This window comes from Sphaeramia orbicularis, chromosome 24, assembly GCF_902148855.1.
Source record: "Sphaeramia orbicularis chromosome 24, fSphaOr1.1, whole genome shotgun sequence".
In the NCBI taxonomy this organism is placed as follows: Eukaryota; Metazoa; Chordata; class Actinopteri; order Kurtiformes; family Apogonidae; genus Sphaeramia; species Sphaeramia orbicularis.
This window is the reverse complement of record NC_043979.1, coordinates 15,543,491-15,561,464: the sequence shown is the minus strand read 5'-3', so window position 1 is coordinate 15,561,464 and position 17,974 is coordinate 15,543,491.

Sequence of the window (17,974 nt, the reverse complement as noted above, 5' to 3'; positions counted from 1 at the left end):
TTTGCTGAATGTGCCTGTTGGAACACTGGGGCAATGAGTACCATCACTTTCCTTTCATTGTAATTAATGTCACCACAGAAAGGCAGAGTGAGAGTAAAAGATAGAGGCGAGAAAAAATAAAAGGGTCGGAAGACAGCAGTGAAAATTAGCAGCTAGCAAGCCTGAGAGGAAGATGTAATTTTGGACTGGGGCGAGTGTCTTGACTCGGATAATTGCAGCAATACAAGAATTAGGACCATGTTTTTAGGAAGGCCGCTACAAGGAGGACTCAGAATTAAGCTTCAAATAGGCTCAATATGTAAGGTTTGTGTGTGCTTATGTAATGGTTGTGTTGGAGTGTGTGTTGTTGTTTGTTAATGTTAGCTGACTCCAAGTCTTAGCTAATGGTGTTGTTGCACTAATGTTGCATAATGTAGAAGAAGGGAAAAGAGGCTAATAATATAAGTGAACATAGGGACTTTAAAGGAAAAAAACTCCATTCAGAAGTCATTGTGAAGTCTTGAGACAGTTGTTAGCTTAGAAAATATCGAACTCCCCCGGCACCTTCAGTGGCAGCTCCTAATGTGTTAACGCTAATGGCTAATGCTAATGCTAATGCTAGATACTGTGTGTAATAGGATGGGTAAAATGCAGAGATTGAATTACTCTACAGGGATAACAAAATGAGTAAAAAAAAAAAAAAAAAAAAAAAAAAAAAATGGTTGGCTCCCTGTCTGAAATGGATGAAATGTATTCTAACATAAACTTCACAAGAGGATAGGACATTAAAAGGCTCAGTGTATGAGGTATGGTGAGGTTTAAGAGAAACTGATTAGAAGAATGTAATATAATGTTCATAATTATCTTTTCATAAACATAATTATGTTAAAATCAGAATTGTAGCTCTGTTATCCTAGAATGAACCATTCATTCATTTTCTGAACCCGCTTTATCCTCACTAGGGTCACGGGGGTCGCTTGGAGCCTATCCCAGCTACACAAGGGCGAAGGCGGGGTACACCCTGGACAAGTCGCCAGTTCATCGCAGGGCTGAACATATAGAGACAAACAATCACCCTCACATTCACACCTATGTGCAATTTAGATTAACCAGTTAATCTATTAGTGCATGTCTTTGGATGGTGGGAGGAAGCAGGACTACCTGGAGAGAACCCACGCAGACATGGGGAGAACATGCAAACTCCACACATTAATGTCCCACCCCCCGTCGACTGGTGTTGGAATCGAACCCAGGACCTTTTTCTGTGAGGCACGAGTGCTAACCATTGCACCACCGTGCCACCCTAGAATGAACCATTTATCTACAAAAAAAAAAAAAAAAAAGCCTGTAAGCACCATTTTATTAAGCTTACAATAATTTCATTATTGTGTTTTATTTTTTATTATTTCATGTTTGCTTAACAGGAGCAAATATATTATATGGTTGTTTAGGGAACCATAAGGATTTGGACACAAGGGGGCATGCTATGTGCTGCAATGTGAGCATGATCTACACACAAGAATACCTGTCGTTCTCTTTGACTTTCCTAATAAAGAAGATGGATGTCAGAGCAACACAGTCATTTTCTTTCTTTCTTTCTTTAGGATCCCTATTAGCTGTACCATAGCTACAGCTATTCTTCCTGGGGTCCTTTCAATAATCTTTACAACTAGTCAACGCAAATAACATACAATAAAATAAGAAAAGATAAGATATGCCTTTATTCGTCACACAAGGGGAAATTCCAGTATATATATAATCATACAAAACAATTTTCACATACTACATAACATGAAAGAAAATAAACCACAGAGAAGATACAGACACGACAGCTCCTTTAGATCAGCAGCGGTATAGTACATACAGTACATATATTCAATTCGCTGCTTAACGGCTGTATGTGGTGACGATGTTGGCCAGCGCATAAAAACATTCTTTAACGTTTATTTATTTTAGAAGAGGTAAAAAGAAAGAATTAAGAAACCAAAAGAAACACTAAGATTTGCCTCTACAAAGCCATTGCCTCCATGTTTCAGTGTCATGTTTCTACAGTGGGCCAGAAAAGACCTCTTCTTTTTTCTTTTTTATGCAAAGGGAAAAGACTCAGGCTCTGAAATGAAGCCAGTGTGGAAGTATCTGAAAGTTGTAATACAGGTGACAGCTGCTGGGTTTGGCACTAAATTCCTGACTCCTGGCTTACAACAAGTTTCTCTCAGAATACTAATTCAGTATTTTGTTTTCCAGGAGTCATTCCAGTCTCGTCCATTTTATTTGAACCGTCTAATAACTTATCTGGTGGTCCTTCTTTAAATCATTCCTCTGTTCAATTGGAAAGATTTGATACATGCTGAGTTGGACTCAGAGATAAGGTTTATTTATTAAAACACATTTTTTCTTGACAGATAGCTCCATTGTAGTTGAGTTGAAGCACTGATTGTAAAGTGAATTTCTTGCACAGTGCTTGATACTGTTATACTGTTTTACTGAGTCAGTAAGCTAACATTTAGTGTTCGCTCACCCATCACACTCAGCACATGGCTCTGACCCCTCTGATCAAGGTAGTTTCATCCATTTTGTCTAAATATGGTCACTTCAGGATCCAGAAATCCAAGACAGCAACAGTCAAATTGCAAACTTCTACCAATCATTGCATTTGGCCTATAGTGCCATCCAACGTGAAGGTGCATTACCATCACTACTATGGAGGTGCGCTGCTACCAATTGTGGGCCCCATGAAGGGTAAACGTTGTGTGTGTGTGTGTGTGTGTGTGTGTGTGTGGGGGGGGTGTACTTAGGGGTGTGGTACATACATAACGTCACTTACGCTAGTGTGAACTGAAACTGAAACTTAACATGCTTTCAGTGTCGGACTCCTGACTTCTATGCCTCTCTTATACAGCAGATCTTCCACGAAATTTTCAAAACTTCTAATCTGTATCCACTGGACCCCCTCCACTGCTCTATGGGCCCCCCACAAATGCTGGGCTCCATGAATTTTTCATGTTTACCCCCCCTTATCAGTGCCCCAGCCACTATGTCTGAGTGTGGACAACAGTTGATATCCCATCTACTAAAATGCCCAGAGCTGATAAAAAAACAACACAAAACACTGGCCTTTTGTGCTTTTTCCAGTCATCATATTGGAAAGTGTCTATGGGGACCAATTACTTGGTAGCAATCTGTAACTTCTCAGCTATAGGCTTATGTAAACATTAAACACTGAGCCTATAAAAGTTTTAGGCCAGTTGGAGGGAGTGAAACAAGCTGCCAATAAAACACTGACATATTTTGACCGTGTGATGTTAGCAAACAGACAGAGTTTACACATCAAGCAGACAAGGAGCAACATTAGCATTCATCCTCCGCTTGGCTCTGATTCAGTCTCTCCAACTCCTTATGGAAATATCCGTCTTTTTTGCTGCCAAATGCTAAACACTGTGTGCACCAGCTCGTCACCAACTTTGTCTGTCTGCCATTTAGGGTTGGGGACTTGTGTACAGTACAGATGGGTTTTTAGAGGCTTTGAAGTCCAGAAATGACACTGATGGGAAACGGGGGGATGATGTCAATCAAACACAGCCTGTGTACTGTAGTTCTGCACAGACAACTAATGAGACCGATTAAGTTGTAAACTTTTAGCCTTTGGTTACTCCTGCTGAATATTTTAGAACAACACTGCAGCAGCCACTAATGTTTGTCATATTCCTCTACTTGATATTAGATGCATTGTGTTTTAGGCTTATTTCATCAATAAGTTTATGGGAACACAACAAAAGTGTGATGTTTTATCCAGCAAAAAGAATGACGCCTTATTTTTTCCTTATCTTTTATTTTCCACACATCTAGCTCAAGCCAGTAAATCAAATGTGAATTTATGATTTAATACTAAAATATTTTGTTTTCACTAAGCTTGTGAAGTGTATTTTGTTGTAATAAATCATCTTGGAATAAATTTGGCACTAATAAAGGCAGTTTTACCTTCTCTGCAGCATAAAATATATGACAAGGATAAATAAAGAGAACTGATATCTAAAGTTCATCACATTCACAGCCAAAACTTCTAAAATAAATGTGAAACATTTTCCCCTGTATCTTGGTCTTTGCATTTCTTTAGTGAAAATATCCAAAAGCAGCAGAATAGTAGGGTTTAGGTGCTGTGTAGAGCTCTAGACTCCAGAAACTCTGCTGTTACCTTTGTATTTTTAGCATAATTTTGGGCCAATGTCATTGAAATATTTATACACTTTTAGAGAGGTTTTTTTTTTTTTTTTTTTTAGACGGAGCAGGGATTTTTCAATATAGTTTTTGGTGCATAGTAGCTGGTGCAGTTAGACAGACTGAGGGGAAATGATATTTTAACAGATACTTGGTGTTTCTTAGGCTGCTATAAAGTGTCTACAGTCAGAAATTAGACATTTAAATAATGAGTCATTCTTGGCCTTTTTCTATAGGATCAATTATACACATTCCTTCGTAGTTTTCTGTATATGGGGAGAATCATAAGAATTTTATAATGAATTTTAGTAAGAAATACCTCTACGCTCACATGTCTCTGGATGCACATGAAACAGGTCATAGTGGATGTGGATGAATCATCAAATCAAAACAAAGAATCACTTTTAACTGGAAATAATCAAACTATATGAAGCGTGAATAGGCTTAAATCCTCACAGGAACTGGTAAAATTACTCAGCTGTGTGGCCAAGCTGTGAAATAACACATCATAGCCCACTACCTCCTCAGAGAGAAATAAGGCTGAGGTTAAAGATAAAGATTTTTTTTTTTTTTTTTTTTTTAAATAAACAATTCAGGGCTTGAACCTGAGAAGCTGCCACCCTCTCCCACTTTTGTGTTTTGTTAATCAGGTCCTTATGGGAAATTAGTGATGCCTTTTAAATTTCAGAATAAATAATGCAGACTTCCAATTAACATATGCTTGTGTGGTTATGTGAACTTCGTGTTGGAGTCTGGTTTGTCTTTGAGTCAATTAGTGAACTCCATTTTGAAGCTAATGGTAACTACTGTTGCATCGTGCTGACACTGTAGATACACTGCCCGACCAAAAAAAAAAAAAAAAAGGCGCACATGCAATATTTGACTGCACCACCTTTGGTTTTGATTTTAGGAGACATTCACTGTGGCATCTTTTTTACCACATAATGCTCATGTAGTGTCATAATAAGGTTCATAATATTTGTTCTATCCATAGTTGCATTAGGCCATTTTCCATCGCAGGAACTTTTGCAGGAACTTTGTGCATTACCCTGAACTTTCAAAGTTCCTGTTGTATTTCCACTGCAAATTACCCGGGTAAATGACTTTCCCCCAGCCCCAAATTTACCCTGAAGAAGTTCCTGGTAGGGAGGTAGTACTTTTCAGATTACCAGGAACTTTAAGGGGCGGAGCTGTGTGTTACAGAACACTGAGTGGTGAACTAGACTAGCAGCATTTCCGCATTCTGTTCACCCGCCAATATTTAATTCATTCATTTAATTTGCACAAGCTTTGTATTTTGATAATTCGGAAAATGGACCAAAAGAGAAGCTACAACAAGTGGATGGACGATGAGGAAATTCAGACGAACTTTGAATCGCCGACACGAAACGAGCGAGGTTTGAGTAAAGCTGTCGGAGCCAAATATAAGACACAAGCCTAAAGAAATACGAGAAAAGCCAAAGAAACTTATGCAGGATTAAAAGAAACTAAAGGACCACAATGGTCGCAGTGGATCCGACCGCCTGTTTAGTTGGTTCCGTGCTGTAACAGTAGTCAGCGACACCAGCTGTTTAGTCAAAAGTTGGTTTAACCTAATGCTAACTGGTCAACAGTCTGACACTAAACCTAAATCAGAGAACTGGATGCATTCGTGTTGTTGCCGTGAGCTAAACAAGGATTTATTCTGTATGTATTGTGATTTCCACCTGAAATGGACCAGATGGACTCACCTCTTTTTCTGAACCTGCAGCTCGTTTGTGCCCTCATTCATTTTGATTATTGATGATGGAGAATCAGACCACTGAATCAAGTCTTCATCATCCCAAATTAGAGTCTGGACTATTTGGTGGCTAATCCATGTGTGAAAATGATGTCTGAACCATTCTGTCACAAACCTGATAATCCTGATCAGTCCTGGCATTGTCCAAACTTTTTGACGTTAAAGAAATGAGAGGCTACTTACTGCATTAGTTAGAGTTAAAAAAAACCTGTTACAGCTGAAACATTAACCACTGCAGTACTTACCCATGGAAGGATCTGAACTATTTGCTTAGTTAAATCCAGGCTGTTACTTTTTTTTTGTACAGGCTGTTTATTTAACGCCAACTTCAACTATGGACAGAAAAAATATTATGAACCTTATTGTGACACTACATAAACATTATATGGCAAAAAAAGATGTGACGCTGAATGTCTCCTGTAATCAAAACCAAAGTTGATGCAGTGAAATATTACATGTGTGACTTTTTTTTTGTCCGGACATTGTATATAGGAGAGACACTGAGTAAGTGAACGTAAGTGTAAGAGCTTTCCTGGAAAAAATGTTAAGGATGTAGGCAACTCATCTGGGACTGGTTTTAGCAAAGGTCAACAGATGACTGACTCCCAATACAAACTTCACATAAGCAAACCTTACATATTGAATCTTTAAACAAATGAATCCCATCAAAGTCCTGCTCACACCAGAGTAATATTACCCCTGGACCTCTTGTGATTTGTAATAATTACGGAGGTTTGCTGTGATCGTAATCCTATGTGAATCTGTAATGCATGTAATTTGTAAAGTAAAAAAGTCCTCTGCAATTGATCTACAGAAGACCTGTGTCTATATTACTTCTATTCAAAGTGACATCTCTGTTATTTTGTCAAATTTGCAACATTTTTTTCCATGTGCTTGGGCTGAACATGACCTCAATGGACAATGAGGATAATTGTGATGATCAATAAGACATTATTGATGCTACATTGGGTAAATGTTGACATTCCCATACCGGAAGTTGAACCCGGGCCACCTGGGTGAAAACCAGGAATCCTAACCGATATGGGAAGGCGACAAATAAAATAAAGCTCTTAAAAGTGTTTTAAGTGGAAATTCAGGAGACTCATGCTACAAAATGGCATGGATATTCACTGAAAAAGCAAACTTTGCCCATAAAGATCCAGTGTTACTTCTGTGTCAGTTCCAAAATGAATTTTTCTCTATAATCACTACAAAAATCAAAATGTTACCAAGTGTCTTTTTCTCATTTCTAGTCAAAATATCTCATCACACTTAAAATAAGATATAATCACCTAAAGAGTAACTTTTAAGTGAGATATGAGAACTTAATTTTAGACAATAGATCTCGAAAATCATATTTCAAGAAACCTTACAACGATAATTTTCATTTGTTCCACTGGCAGATTTTTTTTTTTTTTTTGCTTAATTCAGTACTTTTTTGCTCAATTTAAGCAAAAAAATCTGAGAAAAATACACTTGGTAGGATTTAGATTTTTGCAGTGTTTAACCGTCTTTAAGTGATATATCACCATTTAGTATCATATTATTCTCTGTATTTTGCATTTTTTCAGTGTAAATCATCTATTTTCTTATATTTCAATCACTGATCATATAATAATTGATCAAATAATTAGACAGGCACAAGAACCACTTCTCAGCATTTACAACAAAAGGACTAAACAAAAAGGTTTCCAGATAGCTTTAGACACCACTCACACAGTGCACAGCCTCTACAGTCTCCTACCCTCAGGTCTGAGATATAGATCTCTTACTTTTAAAACAGAGAGCCATGACTAGTTTTGTGCCTTCATCTGTCAGATTACTGAACAACTGATCTGAACTGGTTAGTGTATGTTTGTAGGTGTGTGTGTGTGTGTGTGTGTGTGTGTGTCTTTCTCTTTTTAACATTTGTTTTTGTATTTTTATCTTTTTAACATTTGGATTTATCTATACGTATTTATTGTTTAAATATGCACTGTTGCACTTCACAAATGAAGCTCCTAACAGAAAAATAAAGTTCTTTGAATTGAATTGAATTGAATTGAATTGAATTGAATTGAACTGAATTGAACTGATTATGTCGATGTCCACTAAAGCTAAGAGTAAATTCAAAGGTTATTATATCAGAAACAGAAAAAACTGAAGAAAAAAGTGGCTTTTTCTGCAAAATATATCATTAATTGAACATAGACCAAGTGTCTCCATCCACTGCCATTTATCCAACTCCATGGGTTTTACTGGTGAATCAATGTTGCAGAAGATGAAGGTGTTTCCACAGTAACAACGGAGCATATCTAATGACCAAGAAAAGATGACAAACTGCATTTTACACCAATTATTTACATGTATTGATAGGGTTAGTGGATCAACAGGTATTAAACACTTTAGATCAGTAGATGGTTTTGGTTGACTGTGGACATTTGGGTCTTCATGGGTTAAATACAGACCTGATCAAAATCTTAAGACCAGTTGAAAAATAGCTAGAATTTACCTTTTGCACATTTGGATCTTAATGAGGTTTTAAATAGAGCTACAATATACAAAAGCAAGAAGGGTGAGTGAGACAAAAAGCACTTTGAAAAAGTAATTTATTGAAAACAACAAGTAAACTGAAATAGGCTGTTTATCAGCTGATCAAAAGTTTAAGACCGCAGGCTATAAAAGCCAAAATCTGCTCAAAATTCTCATTTTCTGTCGGGCATTCACACGGTCATGCCCTCCTGATGGCTAAAGCTAAGAAGCTTTCTTTTCTTGAACGTGGTCGGATCGTCGAGCTGCATAAGCAAGGCCTCTCGCAGCGTGCCATTGCTGCTGAGGTTGGACGCAGTAAGACAGTCATTCTAAATTTTTTGACAGATCCTGAGCATTATGGAACAAAAAAGTCAAGTGGTAGACCCAAAAAAATTACACCTGCGCTGAGCCGGAGGATCCGATTGACTGTCCGTCAAGACACAGGGCGGTCCTCGACCCAAATTAAGGCCCTTACTGGTGCCGACTGCAGCGCAATAACCATCAGACGGCATCTGTGGGAAAAGGGTTTCAAAAACAAAAAACGAATTCAAAGACCTCGTCTCCTACAACGCCACAAAACTGCCCGTTTAGACTTTGCCAGGGAGCATCAAACATGGGACACTGAAAGGTGGAAAAAAGTTTTATTCTCTGATGAGAAAAAATTTAACCTTGACGGTCCAGATGGCTTCCAACGTTACTGGCATGACAAGGAGATCCCACCTGAGATGTTTTCTACCCGGCACAGTGGAGGGGGGTCCATCATGATCTGGGGTGCTTTTTCATTCAGTGGAACACTGGAGCTTCAGGTGGTGCAGGGTCGTCAAACGGCGGCTGGTTACGTGCAGATGTTGCAGTGGGCATCCCTCATGACTGAGGGCCCTCGTCTGTGTGGTAACAGCTGGGTTTAAAAACAGGACAACGCTGCAGTTCACAATGCTCGCTTGATGAAGGACTTCTTCAGGGAGAATAACATCACTCTTTTGGACCATCCCACATGTTCCCCTGATTTAAATCCCATAGCGAACATTTGGGGATGGATGGCAAGGGAAGTTTATAAAAATGGCCATCAGTTCCAGACAGTTGATGCCCTTCGTGAAGCCATCTTCACCACTTGGAGCAATGTTCCCACCAGCCTCCTGGAAACACTCGCATCAAGCATGCCCAAACAAATTTTTGAAGTGATTAGCAAGAACAGTGGAGCTACTCATTACTGAGTCCTACTGAGAAAATTTTTTGTTCTGGTTTGGAGAGTTTTTTGTAATTTTTTGAGCGATGGTCTTAAACTTTTGATCAGCTGATAAACAGCCTATTTCAGTTTACTTGTTGTTTTCAATAAATTACTTTTTCAAAGTGCTTTTTGTCTCACTCCCCCTTCTTGCTTTTGTATATTGTAGCTCTACTTAAAACCTCATTAAGATCCAAATGTGCAAAAGGTAAATTCTAGCTATTTTTCAACTGGTCTTAAGATTTTGATCAGGTCTGTATTTCAGAAGAACATCAAAAAGATGATGAGATGGACGGCATGCATGACAGCTGCAGTAAGAAACATTGTTCTACCTTTAAAAATTTTTCTGTGAGTGAGTGAGAAAAGAAAAAACAGACTTCCCTTATCCCTTGAATGCACCACATGACACACAGATTGGGTTTATTTCCAAATCCAGGTCCACAGGTCATACTAGTCCAGTGCAAATAGAGCTTTAATAATCCATTTAGTTCAAGAATGTAGCTGTAAAACTTACTGACATTCTGGACTCTCAATGCACTCTTGGAAGGGATGTGACCTGAACAATGTTACTTTTTCACACTTCAGTAGCTGAGATGTGGCTGTATTAATTTTACCACATTGACTGCATAAATAGTTTTAATTTGTGTGAGTGAATGTAATATATGTAACACATGAGGCACTATCTTTGTGTCACAGTAATTTAAAATACATCCTCCAACTTCGCTCTATTCAGTCTTGGAGCTAAATTATTCAGCTATATACAGTAGCCTATATGTAATTACATTTTCTACACAACCCCTTTCAGAGTACGTATTGCACCTCTCCCTGACACATTTATGCAAGTGAAACATTCACAGATCTCTGCCTGAAATTGTGCTTTTACTCCGTTTTGTAAGTGCATATGGCCCGGTCAGCATCGGAAATGGAGGGCAGGATGAGTGGTACAGGCCTCCAGGTGTGTGGGTGAGAAAGAGAGAAGACTGGCTGACAGAGCATGAAAAGAAACAAGAGCAGGATCATGTCTTTATGTAATCAGACTTGGAGTTGGAATGATGAATATCAACTCAGGGGAGTTATTGCTCTGTCTAGTTAGGCAAGTGAAAACAATATTAGCCGACGTTCATTGTGTTATATTTCCAACAGCTATCACACTCCTTTTTTTTCCTATGACATTTATGATTTGCCTGTTAATTGAACTGCCATGCAGCATACATCAGATGGTGAATATAAGTGTGAATAAAAGTGACGGATGTCTTCATTTGAGAGAAAATTGTACTCGCGGAGGATTAAAAGTTACCTTTTCTCATGAGGTAAGTGACAGCTTTGCTTATTCACAGCCAAATAACCAACACAATCACAATTACCCCTAATTACCAAGAACGAAATATAAATGGTGACTTTTAATTATTGCTGAAAGACAGAAACACTGAAGAAAAGTACATATCCCTACATTAGAATGGCAGCGCTGATCTGCTTCTACATTACTTATTCACACTAAACATATGAGGAAGATGTAACGCATGTCGACGTTCAGAGAGGCTTATAAATGCGATATTGTTTTGCCGGAAGAATACCTGGAGCAATTTCTTCACCGAGTTCCCCAAAGCTCCATGGTATTTAAAATCCAACACACCCTTGATCGACATGCGTGATGTATTTTCTCAGTCCCTCCAAACTGATAGCAACAATGAATATTAAAAACCTCGGGGAAAGGCAACAAATAAAAGACTGAGCTAAAAACAAGCACACACACAAACACACTCGACATACAGTCCTTGCATAACTCTCCCAGTCTGATTGTTTTTGGTTCCTTCATGCAGCTCCACACTGTATAAACCCAAGGCCCGGTGATCAATGCAACCTTAATTTGAGAGCATGGATTATAATAGAAGCATTAGCGTCCATTGATTAGAGCTCAGAGGGCCAGTTGCAGTATGAACGGAGAGTCGATAGAAACATCACTCGCTATGACAAAGACAAGCAGACCCCCTCCTAGCCACGAGGGGATTTAAATGTCAAGAATATGCTTGATTTGAGTGGGAGATGACTGTGCTTTCCTTCAGTTTTTTTTCTTTTCCTGGGCATTATGTCACTGCTGCTTAAACAAAAACAAATCTTATATAAAACTGCAGATCATTACGCCCTCTTGTATATCAGACCTTTCCTGTGACTTCTGCTGACATTTCATATTTGCATTTACATTGACTTGGCCAAGGGGCTACATGTACCGAATGTGAGATCTCATCTATTTTTTAAAAACCAAACACACAAATAATATTACAAACGGTGTGTGACTGACCTTTTGTGCATTCACTTGAACAATGTTCAATAAAATACCAGCTACTGTAAGGTGACTGCACAGCATGTCTCCAAACAAACTAAGTCGGCTGTTAACATGGCATGCTGAGTTGAAAACTGAATAACAGTTGCGTAATGAAGTTGCAGTAGACACTTAAATATAAAGTGAATTAAAAGGTCGAATGTCCAGCTTCAGCCACTACAAATGTTACAAAACGTACTCAATATATGGTACTTAATCTTTGCAGAATATTAACCCTGTAAAGCCTGAACCTTTAAATCACTTACAGAAAATTCCAGTTCTTTGAAACTGGAGCCTTTATTGGTCCTTCTGAACAACCCAAAAATGTTTTTTTTTTTTTAATATCAATTTCCATGTAGGAGTTTAAATTTTGTATCATATTTGATACATCGGGTCTCAATGCTCAAATATTATTTTTGACCAAACAAAAACATAATATAACACAAACATGTCTAACAAATTGGTAATTCCTTTTCAAAATTGGTGAAGTTCTGCCTTCTCCTTCATTAAAGGTGCAGGAGACTTTTGTGACCAATTTTTCATCAAATCCGTCAAACCTCAGTCATATCCTCAGTATCATGAATCTGTAAGTCTTTCTGTGATTACTCACCTGAATCTCTTGCATTACGGTGAACAATTTTGAAGTGCCATCCACCATAAACAAGCTGTGTGTTTACATTCAGAGCCAGGAGGGAACTCGGAGATCTTCGGAATTTTGTCGCGACATGCATTGTGGGAAACGGAGGCTCGCACAGTCATCTGACAGCAGCAGCTGGAACAGACACGACGTGGAAACGGCAGGATCTCCCTTCCCTCTATGCATATTCCTCCAGCCATTTCCGCGTTTCAGATGTTTCCACGTGATTGTTTCATCCATATAATATCATATGGTCGTGCTGCCGCTGTCAGGTGGCTGTGCGAACCTCCCTTTCCCACAATGCACATCGCGACAAAATTCCGAAGATGCCAGAGTTCCCTCCCGGCTCTGGATGTAAACACACAGTTTGTTTATGGTGGATGGCACGTCGAAATTGTTCACCGTAATGCAAGAGATTCAGGTGAGTAATCACAGAAAGACTTACAGATTTATGATACTTAGGCTATGACTGAGGTTTTACAGATCTGATGAAAAATTGGTCACGAAAGTCTTCCGCGCCTTTAATGACAATCTTGTAGTGCCACTGGAAAGGCCTCTGGTGAACAAATCCTTCCCCCCTGGTGGATTATCTGTGTATTGCATGTATCTAATTGTATACATCAGGTGTTTCGAGAAAAAAAATATCACGCTGATCATGTAGAGGGCTTGAAAACTTATGTATCAAATATGATACGTTTGGCATTATAGGGTTAAGATTTCTTTGCTGCTTTTTATACATTAGTTCAAATCAGGAAAAATCAATGTTGTTTCCTTCTGCAGATTAACTATTTCATCTTTTTTTTTTTCTAAAACTTTCTACATATGCATGAATAATTACCATTGCCCCACTGATATAACATGCATCTCTTTCCTGTAATGTCCTGCATCCAAACTCAGATAACAGACAGTCAGTGTCAGTAATCGGATTAATGAAACAATCAGGCAATCAGCAATCATTAACCAACTGAGCCTGAGAACGAGGTTTTTTGGGCGAAAAAAGGCTGAGGAAACAACAATAAATGGAGCCAATCGTCTTTATCGGTGAGAAGCACATTGCTCATCCACACCCTCTGCAGCCAGTCATCCGAACCCTAATTAACTCTCCGGAATTGGCTGCTTTTTTTGTTTTGTTTTGTTTTTTTATTTGGCCTCGATGTTCTTCCCCAGTATTCACAGCACTGGAGATTATCTTTATCATTTGTTGGGGGGAGTAATGATAATCTGGGTGTTCTGCAGGGTTAGGAAAAGCACACCTGGGGCAATCATATTTCCACTCTGCACACAGTTGTATTGACTGTGCTATGTTGACAGAAAACAACTGGCAGTCACCTGTAAAGTATAATCCCATGCTTCTCCAAGGGTGAAAGGAAGGATCAACTTCTGTTAAAGCCGAACCTATGTTTTAAATTTTCAGGAATAAATGGCTAAGACTTGCCTAGGATGCCTGTGAGTGGCATTGCCCTGATCGATGTGTTCAGTTTATTTCTCTGCACAGGAGCCCTGCTGATCTACAGCATTGTTGTGGTTTCCATTTCTTTGAAGGCACTAGAGTACCTCATTCTCCTTCTGCCTCCCTTTTCATCCTCTTCTTCTGAAGCGTGAAGTAATAGCAGCGCTGTGAAACTGCTACGCTTGCTTTTTCATCCCCCTGTGGAGCATCTGGTCGGTTTGAAACATGCAGTTGTGAGAACACACACCCCGAGCCCCAATGTGAAACTTCACCCACTAACACACAGCCATGGCAACTTCCAGCAGAGCCTTTTTCATTTTCCGCTGCTTCCGCTAAATATGGCTCTTGTGCAGCTGGAGGTAGCTGCTGGAGACAGAGTGAGATGAAACGACGGGAGAGGTGGAGGGCAGGGTTGCGGAAGGTGACGCAGGGACACAGAGGGCTTATGGGAATGAGGGGTATGACAGAGAGCTAGGTTCGGGTGGGTTAAGGGGTGAATCGTGTTGTCATGTTTCGCACAGCTCTGGGGGTGAAAGGCTAATTTGACGCCCAGAGGGAAAGTGAGGGAGATGAAATGCAATGAGGCTAATGTAGAGTGATACGGAGGGGGAATGAGCTGAACAGTCGACTCACTCAAACAGTCAGGTTCACTCATTCAGTTTATTCCCACTGAGGGCCAAAAGTACGAGAGAGGCAGACAGTGGGTGGGATGGAGAGATATAAAAGAGGGAGGAATGGAAAAAAGAAATATGAGCTTAGGGCATAAGTAGGAGTGTTACATCATGGAAATGTAAAAGAGTGGGTCAGGTGGGAGTTTGTCTCCTCCAGGTGTGAATTTAAAACCTCTCTCCTGCCTTTACAGTCTACAAAAACATCCCTCTGTATAACTTAGAGCGCTTATTATCCCACAGTCTACCACTGGCATCTTCAGGTCAAGCAGCAGCCTGGACTTTGAGCCTGCAGGACAAAACTCATCCTACAACCTGCACAGTTTATTCCCCCAGCAGGGGGCTGCACTGCTACCGCCCCCTGCTGGGGGAATGAACTGCACAATCTCACACTATGACTGGAAAGCTGTAAAAGACACCATTGTCACAAGGCCTGTGTTGTGCGTAGTTTGCTGATTTGTGTTTGAACATTATATCAAATGTTTCCAATGCTATGCAAACTCAGTAAAATCTTCTTTTATTATTTTTCTTTTTTTCAATTTAACCCTTAAAGACTCAGAGCTACTTTAGTGTCAGTTCCCAAATGAATTTTTCTCTATATTTAACCTTTCTTAAGTGATTTATCACCATTTATCATATGATCCTCTGTATTTTGCATTTTTCACAGTAAATCATGTATTTTCTTATATTTACTTTCTTATATTTTATTTAGATATTCATGAAAACTCAGAATAAATTCAGTGTTATTATATCAAAACAGAGAAAACAGAAGAAAAAGTGACTTTTTCAGTCAAATCTCTCATTAACAGAACATAACCCAAGTGTCTCCATCCACTGTCATTGATCCAACTCCATGGGTTTTACAGTTGAATCAATGATGTAGAAGATGATGGTGTTTCCACGGTAACTACAGAGCCTCTGAACGTCCATATGGGTCATATCTGATAACCGTGAAAAGATGACAAACTGCATTTTACATCAGTTATTTCCATGTATCGATAGGACTAGTGGATCAACAGGTATTAAACAGTTTAGATCAGTACATGGTTTTGGTCTGTGATGGATGTTTGGGTCTTTATGGGTTAACCTATAAAGACCCAGTGCTACTTTTGGGAACTGTCATGGAAGTAGCACTGGGTCTTTATAGGTTAACCCATAAAGACCCAGTTCTACTTTCATGACAGTTCCCAAATTAATTTTTCTCTGTATTTAATCTTTCTTAAGTGATTTATCACTGTTTATTATGATATTTTCCTCTGTAGTTGACTTTTTTTTTTCAGTGTAAATCATGTATTTTCCTGTATTTAATTCTTTGAGCATGTAGATGTTCATTAAATTTTAGAGTAAATTCAAAGGTTATGATATCAAAACAGACAAAATTGATGAAAATGTGATTTTTTCAGCAAAATAAATCATTAACTGAACATAAAAACAAGTGTCTCCATCCACTGTCATTTATCAAACTCCATGGGTTTTACTGGTGAATCAATGTTGTAGAAGATGATGGTGTTTCCATGGTAACTATAGAGCCATTCCAAATGGGTCGTATCTGATGACCTTGAAAAGATGACGAACTACCAGTCCTTTACATGTATTAATAGGATTAGTGGATCTGTAGGTATTAAACATTTTAGATCAGTAGATTGTTTTGGTCAGGGGTGGATGTTTGGGTCTTTATGGGTTAACTTGCCTCCTTCATTGTGTGCCCTGTCAAAGGTGACATATGCCATTTACTGGGAAACATAGTAAACAAGATGCATTAATAACAGTATTTTTGCCATATATGCAGTTTTATAACTTCATTGCGCCATAGTATTTATGATGTATTATAATGACAAATACCCCTTAGAGTGTACACTAAGTATATTTGTATTTATGCTTAAATTGGTGTGCTTCTTGCTCTTGAATTGCCCCTCCCCTTGAACATAAATAATGACAGTTCAATGAATCACATCATTTTAATTATTTGAACACCACTTTGTGCTATGCCACAAAGCTAATTTTTATGGTAAGATATTATTAATAGCTACATTACTATTAGATAAGTCATTTCATGGCCCTCTTTTCACTCTGGCAAACACATTGGTTTCTGTTGATTTATAAAACCCTAATTGGTAAAACATCATCTTATCTTCCCTCATTACTCAACATCCATAACACCATCCGTACTCCTCATTCTAGCAGTTTTATTAACTTACTCATTCTCAAAGTCTGCACTACTTTTATTCACTCCTCATTTCAGTTTTCTGCTGCTTTTGACTGGAATCATCTGCAACAGACACTAAAACATAGTTAATACATTCCAATCTTCATTTAAAAACTTAGTAAAGGAAACATTTTGTGACTGTCGCACGTGATTTTATTCATTTTAACCCATAAACACCCAGTGCTACTTTCATGGCAGTTCCCAAATTATTTTTTCTCTCTATTCAACCTTTCTTAAGTGATTTATCACTATTTATTATAATATTATTCTCTGTATTTTGCGGTTTTTCTGTGAAAATCCTGTATTTACCAATATTTAATTTACTGATTATGTTGATGTTCATAAAAGCTCAGATTAACACATAGACCCAGTATGACTTTTGTGTCAGGTCCCAAATGAATTTTTCTCCATATTTAACCTTTCCTAAAAGATTTATCACCAATTATTATACTATTATCCACAGCATTTTGTATTTTTTGGGGGGGAAATCATCTTTTTTCCTACAATTAATTCACTGATCATGTAGATGTCCATTAAAGCTCAGAGTAAATTCAAAGGTTATCATTACAGAACAGAAAAACTGAAGAAAAAGTGACTTATTCAGTAAAATCTCTCATTAACTGGACATAAAAACAAGTGTCTTCATCCACTGTCATTTGTCAAACATGGGTTTTACAGGTGAATCAATGTTGCAGAAGATGATGGTGTTTCCACGTTCATCATGGTGCCTCTGAACGTCCAAGTGGGACACATCTGATGACCATGAAAAGATAATAAACTGTATTTTACACCAATTATTTACATGGATTGATAGAATTAGGGGATAAACAGGTATTAAACATTGTAGATCAGTAGAAGATTTTGTTCAGTGGTGGATGTTTGGGTCTGTATGAGTTAATTTACAGATGTGAAGGTTTAATAATGTTTGTTGTGAAAGTAGTTAGTTTTTTCTGTCTCTGTGCTGCCTCTTGGCCAGGTCGTTA